This window comes from Nicotiana tabacum, chromosome 24 (genome assembly GCF_000715075.1).
Source record: "Nicotiana tabacum cultivar K326 chromosome 24, ASM71507v2, whole genome shotgun sequence".
NCBI lineage: Eukaryota > Viridiplantae > Streptophyta > Magnoliopsida > Solanales > Solanaceae > Nicotiana > Nicotiana tabacum.
The window spans coordinates 105,298,603-105,307,790 of NC_134103.1; positions in this window are offsets into that span (position 1 = coordinate 105,298,603).

A 9,188-nucleotide genomic window follows, 5' to 3' on the forward strand; every position below is an offset into this window, starting at 1 on the left:
TGAAGTTGATTTCTTTTGAGCATACGTAACATGTCATGTCATTCATAGTGAATCATACACTTATATTTTGAAATGTGGTTACAACAATGTGAATAGGTTGTCTTGCAGTCTTATGATATTCTACATTAATTATTAGGGGGAAAATATATATACTTTTGTGGTATGATATCACTATGATGTTGGGATTTGCATTTAAAGTCCGTCATAAACATTTAGACCTATAGGGAAGAATAAGCACGAGTGTTTAGGTGTATTTGGGAGTAGAGTTTAGTTCCTAGTTAGGTTACTCTCCCTGATACAAGCAGTGCCCTAGGCCCTGAGACCCTTGGGAACTTTGAAGTGTCAGGGATCCAAAGAGTGTTGTGGCCTTGGATGTAATACTACCCTTAGACTCTAATCTATTGACATTCATTACTCCCTTTAGGTTTAGTTTTTAATGACAATAAAAGGTTTTTAATATGAATCACATTGCCATAAGTGACCCCACATTGGTATGGTTTTCATATTCTGGATTATTCTTATTGTTTGTTATAATTCGTTAGGCCTTTACTAATTTATTTAAAGTATGAATTTATGCATAGAGTAGAATATCTAATGACCTTCTTTATTTCTTTCTTGCTGAACATGTATTACCATTGGGCCTGCCGAATTCTCAAAGAACTCAGGCCCAAGTCATGTACCTGTGCATTTGGAAGTATGAAGTCTGTTGTTGTCCATTTTCTACAATTTGCTGGGCCTACCTCTCTTCAAGCCCAAACCAGAGTCACTACTTCCTCTCTACTGCTTTATTTACGTTCATTATTGTTTTACACCTGTATATAACACTTACCATATTTGATTGAATGTTTTACTCTATATTTTGAATCATGTAGATAATCTAGGAAAGCTAAAAAAATATAGGATTAAAAGAAATATTAGTCCTAGTAGTAGATAATCCTAATCCATTAATCATATGTTGTTTATAGTACTAATCTCTACCAATTTACGAAGTCTTTTGGAATCAAAAACAACTTTTGCAAGGGACTGTCTTCTCTTTCAAAAAAGAGAAATGGAACCCGAAATTGGCCTCCTAAATCGAGTATTCCTATAAAAGTCCCGATGCCTAGTTTTAAAAGGCTTCCCAACGATTTCTTCAAAGTAAAAATAAAATATGAAAATCAAAGGTATATTTTAGACCCATTTTTACAATACCCTTATTAGAGTTACATAAATTGCCACAGTCTTTAAATTCAAATAATTTTTTATAACTTTGCCCTCGTCTCACATGTTTTATAAACATAAACATCATATACAATACCTCAAACCTCTTTCAAGCATATATACATACAAACATTATCTTCAAGACTTTTATAAACTTATATCATTTCAAAACTACACATCCTCTTTTTAAATAGCAAGTTCTAAATTGGATATATATAGTATGTCGTACCCCCAAACACTAGTTAAGCAGAATATAGACAACTAATCCTTTAAATCTAGTCTAAGTCCTATGGAGCTACCTCAGGTAGATTTTAAGGAGTGCCTAACACCTTTCCCTTAGAAAAACAATAACCCTTACCCAAAGTCTCACCGGTTAGCAGACTAATAATGAAATGACCTTAGTAATTAAATTGATACCCTAGTATGCCTTGAAATTGGTGGCGACTCACTTTTATCATCAACAGAGAAATCACAAGTTGAATCTTGTTTTGACTCGTGAAAAATAGGGTGCAAGAATTAAGGATATGATAATGCAAATAACAGTAATTAACTCAAACGGTTCCGTATTCAGCTCGATCACAAATATGGGAAACGTAGACATGCTTTACAAGTATAACAACTTAAGTCCAAATCATTCATGGTATCACAAAAATATGAGTTTATCAAGAACTATGATTCTCCCACACTTTCAACTACAGATACGCCTTTTCATTTACAAGTTAGCATGAGGTAAATACATCTCTATGCCTACATGTCAATATACATTCCAAGTCATCAAATATCCTATTACCGTCTATCATGAGGAAAATGCATCTCTATGCCTATATGTAAAATATACATGTCAAGTAATAATTTCATAGAGATATCATCAAATACATACAATCACTGCCGTGACCCAAATCCCACTTTGAACCGTGATAGCGCCCAACATTGCCGTTAGGCAAGCCAACAGTGAACGTTTCGTGAACAGTCAACAGAAATATTGGTTTTGTTTCGGGAACGTTTTGGGTTGATTTGGCCCCTTTGGTTCTTAGTCTAGAATCTTAAGTTAGAAATATTGATCGAGATTTGACTTTTGTGAAAACCAACCCAGAGCGGTGTTTTGATGGTTCCAATAGGTTCGTATATTTATTTTTTACTTAGGCGTGTGCCCTAAATTGAATTTGAAGGTTCCTAGCCTAGTTTGGCTTGTTTTGCCGAATGTTGGCAAATTTAAGGTTTTGAAATTTCTTAAGTTTTATTTTAGGTTGACTTTATACCAATTGGGTTTGGATTTTCGTTTTGGGACTTGGAATAGGTTCGTTTTATCATTTGGAACTTGTCTACAAAATTCGGTGTCATTCGAGTTAGTTTGATAGGAATCAGACACTTGGTTGTGATTCAAATAATTCTTGTGTTCATGGTGCAATTTCATGCGTTTTGATGTATGATTCGTGGTTCCGGATGTTATAGTGGTGTTTTGATGGTGTGAGCGACTTTGTAGGAGATTTTTAGACTTGTATGAATATTTGGTGTAGGGCCCTGAGGGCTCAGGTGAGTTTCAGACTTGTTTCAGATTGGATTGAGCTGGTTACAAGTTGCTGGTGCTGCACTTGTCGCAATTGCGAAGAGGGCAGTGGAGGTCTATATATCGTAGATGCGACTCCCTTATCTCATTTGAGAAGACAATATAGAGTTGGGTTTGGTCGTATTTGTGACCATTGTGTCGCTTTTGCGAAGTAGGCTACCATCACAATTGTGACATCTGAGTGGGCTATCAGGGTTTGCTTTTGCGATACCTATTTCACATCTGAGTGCCTTCTATAGCTAAAGAAACCAGGACTTAGCTTTGTTTATCATATATTAGAACCCTAGACTCAGTAAGAGGCAATTTTAGGAGGCATTTTCACTTATAACAATTTGGTAAGTGATCTTAATCTATTTAATGTAATGACGAGACTGGTCATTTTGAGTGTACGATCCCCGATCCACTATTTACTATCCCCTCTACTTCATATTATGCTCACATGACTTGCTGGGGTGCACAATGTCGGGTTCAAGAGAGTTTCAAAGTGGAATGGGACACATAGTCTATAAGTGTGAAGTTTGAGTTGTAAGAGGTTACCGTAGTTTGACTTGTGTGAAAACGACTCCGGAATGGAGTTTCGTCTGTTCCAATAGCTACATATTGTGAATTTGGTCTTATGAGCGCTTCCGAATATTAATTTGGAGGTCCGTAGGTCATTTTGGCGTTAGTTGGCTAAAGTTGGACATTTGAGGATTTCTAGAAAGTTTGTCCTGGAGTTAACTTTTTGAGATCTGGGTCGTATTCTGATTCCGAAAGTTGGAATAGATATGTAATGACAAATTTGACTTGTGTGCAAAATTTGGGATTAATCGGATGTGATTTGATAGGTTTCGACGTCGTTTGTAGAAGTTGGAATTTCTTAATTTCAATAGGTTGAATTGAGGTGCGATTCATGTTTGCGATGTTGTTTGATGTGATTTGAGGGCTCAACTAGGTACGTTTGATATTTTAGGACTTGTTGGTGTATTCGAACGGGTTCCCGGGGCCCCCGTTCCAATACTTGTTGGTGTATTAGGACTTGGTGCATAACTGAAGCATTGATGTGTCTGGTGCAATTGCACCTACGCATTTTGGGCCGCATATGCGACACTGTAGAAGCGAGAAAATGAGCGTAGAAGCAGAAAGTCCTCGGAGGCTTTTTGATCATCGAAGCGGACATGGTCTGCAGGAGCGCGTGCACATAAGCGCTCCTTGGCCGCAGAAGCGAAATTGCAGGTGCGCATTTGGGTCCGAAGAAGCGGGCGTGCCTTGGCTAAGTGAGAAGTTCACCTGCGATGGAAATTTCGCTGGTTCGGAACTGTAGAAATGGATGTTGGTTCGCAGGTGCGACTTTGCTTGGCAGAAAAGGGCCAATTCTGAGGGTTTAAGTTCATTCTCCATTTTTGAACTTAGAGAGCTCGTATTGAGGCGACATTTCGAGGGATTTTTAGAGGAAACATTTGGGTAAGGATTCTTGACTTGTTTTTAATTAATTTCCACTAAGATATCATTTATTCTTCATCTAATTACAGTTTTGGGTTGAGAAATTTGTGAAAAAGGTGGAGAAATCCTTAGGCCGAGTTTTGAGGTTTTGATTGTGATTTTTGTATCGGATTTGAGAAATTTTGGTAAGGGTGAACTTATGGTTGAACGGGTGTTCGAATTTTGTGACTTTTACCCAATTCTGAAACGTGGCTCTGGGTCGACTTTTTGGGGCGATTTTCTAATTTCTTGTTGAAGTCTTGATTTCATTAATTGGATTAGTTTCTTATAGTTATATTCATGGTATGAAATTGGTTTTGGCTAGATTTGGGCCATTCGGAGTCGGAAAGTCGAGCAAAAGGCATTCTTATTGACTGATTGAGCTTGGCTTGAGGTAAGTGACTTGTCTAACCTTGTGCGGGGGAAATCCCCTAAGTATTTGGTAGTGTCGTAACAATTTGTGATATGTGAGTGTCGTGTACACGAGGTGACGAGTGTGTATACGAGCTAAATATTGAAAATTCAGTCTTTGCTAGGTAGTATCCTGTCTATATCTGAATGAGTTATTCCAGCATGCGTAGTTATCATGTTTTTCCTAATATCGCATGTCTACGTGTCTAAATATTTATTTAAAATTTGTGCAACATGCTTAGTCCAATTCCTGTTTCCTTGATTTTGTATTTAGTCTTAAACTGTAGGATTCCTTGCTGTGAATTCGTTGTTCCATCGGTTAAGAGTTATGTATTTACTTTGGGGACTACGAGGTGGTACCTCGGGAGCTCCCCTGTTGCATATTTACTTTGGGGACTACGAGGTGGTACCTCGGGAGCTCCCCTGTTGCATATTTACTTTTGGGACTACGAGGAGGTACCCGGGGAGCTCCCCCGTAGCATATTTACTTTTTGGACTATGAGGCAGTACCTGAAGAGCTCCCCTGTTGCATATTTACTTTTGGGACTATGAGGTGGTACCTCGGGAGGGCCCCTGTTGTTTACCCCTATGTGTTGAGTTGTTACCTTTCTGAAATTTCTCATTGTTAAACTCTCAGTCTTCCCATTATATTACTATATCTTCTGCATGTTTTCCTTTTATTCTAGTAGGGCACTGACCGACCTCCTCACTTCTCTACCGAGGTTAGGCTTGGTACTTACTGGGTATCGTTGTAGTGTACTGATACTACGCTTATGCACATCTTTTTGTGCAGATCCAGGTACATCCTACTAGCCCCGATATCAGTAGAGTGCGTGTTGTTGCTTGAAGACTTCAAGGTATATCTCCCAGTGTTCGCAGACCTCAGAGCCCCCCCACCAAACCTTTTATGTTGTTCTTTCAATTTTTCTTAGATATTGATGTATAGAGACACTAGTACATTCCTTAGAGCTTGTGGCTTGTGACTACCGTGTTTTGGCACTAATAATTCTCTGAGTTGAACTTTTGCCTTTACATGCTGAGCAGCAGTTTTCAGGTATATATATCTTTTGAAGTTTAGTCGTTATTTAGTTAATATTTTCAGTATTTCTGAAATTGTTAGGCTTACCTAGTGTTGGAGGCTAGGTGCCATCACGGTATCTTACGGAGGGGAAATTCGAGTCGTGACAAGTTGGTATCAGAGCCCTAGGTTCATATGTGATATGAGTCACAAGCAGGTTTAGTAGAGTCTCACGGATCGGTACAGTGACGTCTGTACTTATCTTCGGGAGGCTATGGAACTGTTAGGAAAATTTCACTTCATTGATTCCTTATCGTGCGAAATTGTTGACTTCAGGATTCTAAACTTCTATCTTTCTATTCTCTCACAGATGGTGAGGGCACGTACATCCGGATCATATGACCAAACACTCGTGCCCCTGCTAGAGCCACGAGAGGTCGGGGCCAGGGTAGAGGCCGAGGACGTCCATGTGGTGCAGCCAGAGGACTCGCACGAGCTTCTAGAGAGGAGACACTAGTAGCACTAGTTGGAGCGTAGGCACCTAAGATGCTTGTTACTGCTCCAGTTCTTCAGGATACCCTTGTAGAGTTTCTGAGCATGTTCAGCACTTTAGCTCAGGTTGATCCCACTCGCTTCTGCCACATCTCAGGCTGGGGGAGGCACACAGACTCTTGCCCCATACCCAGAGCATCGGGTTCAGGTCGACCAGGTTCCAGAGGTCATACTAGTGCAGCCGGTAGCCCCAGTTCAGCCCAAGGTGTGGGCAACAGTTTTAGAGGGGGATCAAGTCAGGCTCGGGAGGTACAAGAAGTAACACCCTCTTTCCTTCAGTTTCTTGGCATCAGAGGATGCCCAAGGATTTCTTGTGGAGTGCCACATATCCTCTGTACCATGGGTATTGCATAGACTAGTGGGGTTGCTTTCATAGCATTCCAACTTAGGGGAGCGACCTATCAGTGGTGGTGAGCTGATGAGTTAGGTAGTATGGCCAAGGCAGCTTGACTCACCTGGACTCAGTTCTCGAATATGTTCTTAAGGGAGTATGTTCCCTAGAGTCTCAAAGATGCATGGCGTGTAGAGTTTGAGGAGTTGCGCTATGGTTCTATGACCATTTCTGAGTATGCGGTTCGGTTCAGTGATTTGGCTAGGCATGCACCAGCCTTGGTTGCTAGTGTTTGAGTGCTGGTCTTTCAGTTCATCGAGGGGCTCAACCTCAGTATCAGATTTAGCATGGCTCGAGAGTTGGAGATAAATATTGCAGACCAGCAGGTAGTGGGGATTGCGAGGAGATTGGAGGGTATGCTGACTCGGGAGAGAGAGTAGTGAGGCCAAGAGGTCTAGAGAGTCTGGCCCTTATAGTGGTACTCGTGCCCCAGCTCCAGGTCGTCATGGTAGGGGCTATGTGAGTTGCCCTGTTCATTCAGCACTTCTAGATACCAGTGGTATTCCGGCCACTCCTAGGCCCCAGGTTCCTTATTATGTACCACCAGTGTCTAGCGCACCCCTACATAGGGTGCTTTCAGTGGTCAATCTAACCGATCAGGCCCGAGCTAGCCACAACAGCCACGTCCTCTAAGAGCTTGTTTGGGGTGTGCTGACACTCGTCATATGGTGAGGGATTGCCCCAGCCATAAGAGGGGTGCACCTCCACAGGCTACTCAGGCACCACGTGCTTCACCGGGTTCTCAGGCTATGGGTACAACACCAACTACCACTCCATCTGCTCAGCCAGCTTGAGGTGGAGGTCGGGCAGGTAGATGTCGCCCTAGAAGGGGAGGCCAGACCAGATATTATGCTCTTCCTACTCGTACAGAGGCAGTTGCATCCGACTTTGTCATTACAGGTATTGTTATGCTCTGTCATAGAGATGCATCAGTCTTATTTGATCCAGGATCCACTTATTCCTATGTGTCATCTTATTTTTCTCTGTATTTGGGTGTATCCCGTGATTCTTTGAGTTCTCATGTCTATGTGTCTACACCTGTGGGAGATTCTATTGTTGTTGACCATGTGTATCAATTGTGTTTGGTTGTTCTTAGTGGTTTTGAGACCGAAGCCGATTTATTAGTGCTCAGTATGGTAGACTTTGATATTATTTTGGGCATGGACTGATTGTCGCCCCACTATACTATTCTTGATTAGTGCTCAGTTGACGCTGGCTATTCTAGGATTGCCACGGTTAGAGCGGAGAGGTACCTTAGTTTATACCCTTAGCAGAGTTATTTCATTTCTAAAGGCTCAACAAATGGTTGGGAGGGGGTGTGATGCGTATTTAGCTTATGTGCGAGATGTCAGTATTGATACCCCCACCGTTGAGTTAGTTACGGTAGTGAGGGATTATCCAGATGCGTTTGTAACGGATATTCCAGGCATGCCGCCCGACAGGGATATCGACTTTGGTATTGATTTGTTACCGGGCACTCAGCCAATCTCTTTTCCTCCATATCGTATGGCCCCACCAGAGTTGAAACCGGTAAAGAAGCAGTTAAAGAAGTTTCTTGATAAGGGCTTTATTCGGCACAGTGTGTCGCCTTGTGGTGCTCCAGTCCTGTTTGTGAAGAAAAAACATGGTTTTGTGCGCATATGCATTGGTTAATGCGAGTTGAACAAAGTTAAGTGAAGAACATGTATCCCTTACCTCGTATTGATGACCTATTTCATCAGTTACCGGGTGTCAGGGGGTTTTCCAAGATCGATTTGCGTTCAGCCTATCATCAGTTTAAGATTCGGGAGCCAGATATGCCGAAGACTGTTTTTAGGACTCGGTATGGTTACTACGAGTTTCTTGTGATGTCATTTGGGCTAACCAATGCCCCAGCAGCATTCATACACTTGATGCACAGTGTATTTCCTGCCCTATCTTGACTCATTCATCATTGTGTTTATTGACGACATTGTGGTGTACTCCCAGAGTCGGGAGGATCATGAGCAACACCTGTGGACTGTGCTCTAGACCTTGAGAGAAAAGAAGTTGTATGCAAAGCTTTTGAAGTGTGAGTTCTGGTTAGATTAAGTGGCATGTTTGGGGCATGTAGTGTCGAGTGAAGGGATCAAGGTGGATCCCGAAGAAGGTTGACGCAATACAGAGTTGGCCCAGGCCGTCCTCAGGTACGGAGATTCGGAATTTTCTTGGTGTCGCACGGTATTACCGCAGATTTGTAGAAGGTTTGTCACGCCCCAAACTCGTGGAGCGCGACCGGCGCTCAACCGAGTAAACTCGGCCGAGCAAGCCTGGTAGATTTCTTTTTTCCCAAAATTCATCCATGAATAAAAAACGTATTGTAGGGAGAATTATTAAGTTTCCGAAACATAGAGAGTTAGCCTCACATATCTTGATGCTGGCCCTTTTAAGCGTATCACAATGTTCGTCTCCTCCTTCAATGATAATTGACGTCAATATATATCAAGATGAACCATTATTAGCACTAATTCTCATGTTTTGATCACTTAGGAATTCTATCAAACACCCTTTGGGCGTAAATCCTCACAACCCTTAATATTTGGTTTTTTCTTCACCAAGTTCTCATTATA